We start from the raw sequence: 6,000 nt of genomic DNA, 5'->3' as shown, positions 1-6,000 counted from the left end.
GAAGAATTGGTTAATTACTTGAAAATCAAGATGGGAAGATCATTAAAAGGATTAAGGTGAGAATATAAGGGTAAAATAGAGGAAGTTCTTGAGGGAAAAGTCATTAAGGAGAGGGATTAAGGGGTCATTTTTCTTAAGAAAATTCGAGCACACATGAGTCTTGTAACTACTCAACAGATTTGGCCTAAAGTGAGTTTTAGCACGCCCAAAATTAAGCCTGGTTGAAGGCGACCTTCATACCATGTAAAATTTAACTATAGTCAAACCTTATGTTCGGCCAAACTTAAAAATGGCTTGGCCAATGGTAAGGTTCGACCAGGCTTAAAATTTCCTTTGAAAATGATTTTTGGACCATATTGCAACTTGATTGATGGGCCTTGACCCAAGGTATTTTTGAAAGGTTTTTAATACTCTCAGGCTTGGCATAAAAAAAAAGGAGTATCTACAAAAGATCTCATCAATTGCATGTTACTCACCCAGTAAGGCACTATATTCTTCCATATGCATATTCAATTCTAATATCAAGATTGATTGTACTTTCTTCTAACCATCAACAATACTTATTTCAAACAACTCAACAATCACTTTGAATCCATAGTTACCATCAGTACAAACATCCTTAATCCCTTCTATGTACGATTGAACTCAATCAAGAAATGTTTTCTTATACCTATCCATTAGTTTTGACCTTGTTCACATGATGTTGAGTTTCAATCTCAGCGAGACAAAAACTTTCGCTTACATTGGGATAGTTGACTGAGCATACTTAAAGGCAAATAATTCTCGTTTCATACTTGATTCAACCTTCAAAGATTTTCTATCTTTTGTACTTATTTTTCAAATCAGCTCAAGTAATAAACTTTTAGACAAATTTGCACTTTCATTAATCTTCTTCAATAGGTAAAGATGCTCGTCTTCATTTTCTTCATAAAAATGTTTGCATAACATCTAAAATTCAAACCGATCAATCAAACAACTTATTGGGATACATCTGGGATCATCAGACAGATGTTTCCAAAATCATGTATAGCACTTAAAGAGATGGGAAAAATCTTTCACGTTCAAATAAGATGATCTCATGGAGACATGGTAATTTATTAGTACTTCGAAGTACACATCCACAAGTATTAGCGTCTACTCAAACTTGATCAGAACTATCCATCTCTTCATACATTAAGTCTAATGCAATTTTAAAAACGGATCCAAACAAACCTAACAAAAAAGACTTTGATCTATGCTCATGCTTGACATGTGTCAAACTCTTCTCGAGAAAAGCTCTTATCTCTGTCATTTGAGTTAATATAAAGTTGTGTACTACTTCCTAGTTGCATGTGAAATTAGATTATGAACTACCAAGATATAGCTTTAATTTCGCATAAGAAGATTATACTTTATTGGTAGTTATATTTTCGAAATGCATTGTTATATCGGTCTATGTAACTATGAATCATTTTTTGTATTTTGATAACCAACTCTCTTTCACATAAATCCATGCATTGAGATATTGACTAAATTGTAAATAAAATCTAGAAAGACGGTCAATATAGTCTATCTCACAGTTAGAAAATACCAAATCATTTCAAATAGTCAAAAATAATTCACATTCGACATTTGTCTCAAATTAACCTTTGTAGATAGCCACCATATTTCTCAAAATGTGAAAATAACATAAGAAATTAATTGAAGATGAAAATAAATTCTCAATGGCATTCATCAAAGCTAACTCACGATCTCATAAGAGTTTTAGACATTCGAATGCCCATATATAATTTTTCTCATTCTTTGTTTCCATGTACACAAAGGAAATTGAAAATGTTAACCTAGTGCACGTCACTCTTGTAATTTGAAATAAGGCATTCTAAATTTATTGGTCTTATATGTGAAATCCATAAAAAGGACTATTGGAAAACATTGTGCTAGTTGGATCGAATTTGGATGAACCCAAAACAATTCCCTCAACACATTCGTAACTTCATCTCTTCTACTCCATTCCACGTATTCATTCTCATGTAATTGTTTCATCGATTGTTGAAATTCAATATGTCCATCTATTTCAATTAGTCAAATTTTTTTGTGTGCATTGTATATCGTTCTTAGTGTAGATACATTTGCATTGTTCTTCTACTTGATTACGTTGAGTATTTGTCTTGGCTTAACACTGCAACACATCATTTCTTTCAATGCAATTTCTTCTTAAACATTGAGCCTCCCAACGTATGAATGGCCTTCAAAATACTTTATCAATGTGTGGTTGTGGTATTCACACACAACACTATCCTTCCAATGATCATCTTCTAAAATCTTTAGTGTCTTTAATTAAAATGGGCACTCGCATTGTTTCATTCTAATATGTTTAAAATTGCTCTTCTTCGTATCATACTTCTTCTGATGGATTCTAAATTTCTCACTCCTCTCACAACAAAAAATGATTCTACGAATCCTAACCATACTGTCAGATTTTTAATAACGACAACAGTCTCTGAAGCTCTCCAAATTTCACAGTACCAATTGACAAGAGAATCACGATTTTCAAAAATCTACATTAAAATGCATTATTAGTTAAATGAATATAATTTATTTAAATGAAAAGAAGATAATTATTAAAAATAAAATTAGAGACAGATCATGTCAATAGTAAATATAATATTGGCTTCGTAGTTGGCATATTGTTGTGATGAGGATACAACATTAAAACTCTACAATAAGATAAATCAAATAATCAATCACAATGATCATAAATGAAGGCCTATTTTTGAAGATAAAGGGTGGACTGTTGAAGAGTATGGTTACATGGGATTCTCCATCTTTTGGGATGAAATGTTCAAAGTTTCAACTCCATCTTCTTCAATTTTTTGCCTTTGGTGAAGGTTTTCAACAAACAAATGGTAGGGATAGGAGAGAATGCAAGGTGATAAGGGAGATGAGAGAATTGTAGGAATGGAATAAAGTTTAGGGTTGTCAGAGTATGTTGTTGGAATTTCTCAACAAATTTTGGGTGGGAAAAATCGAAACCAACTGGTTAAAATCTAATGGAGGAAGATGAAAACAAAAGTAAAAAATTGTGGGGTGCTCTAATAATAGTAAAATTTAAGTATAATTCGCCACTTTTCAATTATTCGAGTTGCCCTTATTAATTTGTGGGGTGCCTTTATAATTACCCAAAGGTAAAATTATAATTTTTTTAAAAAACCTAAAGTGGTACAATTACTAGGGGTGCACATTGGATCGAGCAAATGGAGAATCGAACCAAGCCAAGGCATTTCAGATTGGTTTGGTTTTTAGCTCAACGATTTGATTTTGATTAACAATTTTAAAAAATCAATTGATTTGGTTCGGTTCTCGGTTCAAAGAATCCTAGAACTGAACCAAATTCATATATATATATATAGGGTCCCGTTATTTGGCCAACAGTTTGGCAAACATTTTGGCAAACACTTTTTCAAAACATGGGTTAGAGGTCTTGGAATGGGCTGATTTTTGGTGAGGATGATCTCTACGGTGAGGAGATCATCCTCACCAAAAATCAGCTCATTCCAAAACTTCTAGCCCCAGTTTACAAGTTGAAAAATCGTGAACCGTCCATTTTTTGTAAACCATTTTTGATGGGGTTAGAAGTTTTGGAATGGGCTGATTTTTGGTGATGATGATCTCCTCACCGTAGAGATCATCCTCACCAAAAATCAGCCTATTCCAAAACCTCTAACCCATGTTTTGAAAAATGTGTTTGCCAAAATGTTTGCCAAACTGTTGGCCAAATAACGCTACCCATATATATATATGGGTCCCGTTCAGCAACAAACATTTTGGCAAAACATTTTTCAAAACATGGGTTAGAGGTTTTGGAATGGGTTGATTTTTGGTGAGGATGATCTCTACGGTGAGGAGATCATGCTCACCAAAAATCAGCCCATTCCAAAACTTTTAGCCCCAGTTTACAAGTTGAAAAATTGTGGACCGTCCATTTTTTGTAAATCATTTTTGATGAACGGGCTGATTTTCGGTGATGATGATCTCCTCACCGTAGAGATCATCCTCACCAAAAATCAGCCCATTCCAAGACCTCTAACCCATGTTTTGAAAAATGTTTTGCCAAAATGTTTGTCAAAATGTTTGTTGCTGAACATTTCCCTATATATATATATAGGAAAATGTTTGGCACCCTACTATTTGCGCTACGTGTTTTGTCCTACATGGGTTAAAAGTTTTGGAATGAGGCTAATTTTTGGTGAGGATGATCTCTATGGTGAGAAGATCATTCTCACCAAAAAGCAGCTCATTTAAAAACTTCTAGCCCCATACTTACAAGTTGAAGAATTGTGGACCATCCATTTTTTGTAAACCATTTTTGATAGGGTTAGAAGTTTCGGAATGGGTTGATTTTTAATGAAAAAAATTAGCCCATTCCAAAACTTCTAACCCATGTAAGACAAAACACATTGGACAAAACGTAGGGTAAATAGTAGGGTGCCGAACATGCTCGTATATATATTGGAAGCATTCGGAGCCCCTAAAGAAAGCCAAACATTGTGAGTGCCAAACACTTTTCAAAATAAGGGTTACAAGTTTCGGAATGGATTGTTTTTTTGTGAGATTGATCTCTATGGTGAGGATATCATTCTGACTAAAAATCAGTTCATTCTGAAACTTCAAACCCTAGTTTACAAGTTAAAGAATCATGGACTGTCCATTCTTTGTAAACCACTTTTGATGAGGATTCGAAATGGGCTAATTTTTGGTGAGGACAATCTCCTCATAGAGATCATCCTCACAAACAATCAGCCCGTTATGAAGCTTCTAACTCATGTTTTGAAAAATGTGTGGCACAATGTTTGGCTCTCTTTATGGGCTTCCAAACACTCCCCTATATATATATATGGTCCCGTTCAGCAACAAACATTTTGACAAACATTTTGGCAAAACATTTTTCAAAACATGGGTTAGAGGTTTTGGAATGAGCTGATTTTGGTGAGGATGATCTCCTCACCGTAGAGATCATCCTCACCAAAAATCAGCCCATTTCAAAACTTCTAACCCCATCAAAAATGGTTTACAAAAATGGACGGTCCACGATTTTCAACTTGTAAACTGGGGCTAGAAGTTTTGGAATGGGCTGATTTTTGGTGAGGATGATCTCCTCACCGTAGAGATCATCCTCACCAAAAATCAGCTCATTCCAAAACCTCTAACCCATGTTTTGAAAAATGTTTTGCCAAAATGTTTGTTGCTGAACATTTCCCTATATATATATATATATATATATAATGGCGTTTAAAGGTCCTAAAGAGAGCCAAACATTTTTTCAATGTATGGGTTAGAAGTTTTGGAACGAGTTGATTTTTTGTGAGGATGATCTCTACAGTAAAGGTGATCATCCACACAAAAAATCAGCTCATTTCGAAACTTCTAACTCTAGTTTACAAGTTGAAGAATCGTGGACTATTCGATTTTTATAAACCAGTTTTGATGTGATTAGAAGTTTTGGAATGGGCTGATTTTTGGTGAGGATAATCTTCTCATCATAGAAATCATCTTTAAAAAACAATCAGCTAATTCCAAAACTTCTAACCCATACATTGAAAAAAAATGTTTGGCTCACACTAGGGCCTCCGAACGCCATATATATATATATATATACATTTATTTAACAAAAAGGAGTTCTCAATTTTTTTTATTTTCGTATTCTAACAAATTTTATTGCCAATTTGAATGATCCAAATGACATGACCCTAACTATTTAATGAGTTTTAATTATGAAGAAAATCACTCATACTATTAAGTAGATAATTGAGATTACAAAGATATTAATATTATATTGCTAATGTCATTCTATTTGTTGTGTTATTTGACTGAAGTCATTGATGATCGTGAATTTTTTAATTGAAAGATTTGACAATTGATGTCTCCATATTTATGTTTAGGAGACTCGAGAATCAAATTGAACCAAATCAATCTAAGGTTGGTTTGAGTTAATTCGATTGTAGGGATAGTCGGTTTGATTCC

This window comes from Akebia trifoliata, chromosome 5 (genome assembly GCF_017979445.1).
Source record: "Akebia trifoliata isolate Shusen 1 chromosome 5, ASM1797944v1, whole genome shotgun sequence".
In the NCBI taxonomy this organism is placed as follows: Eukaryota; Viridiplantae; Streptophyta; class Magnoliopsida; order Ranunculales; family Lardizabalaceae; genus Akebia; species Akebia trifoliata.
This window is presented reverse-complemented; position numbering follows the sequence as displayed.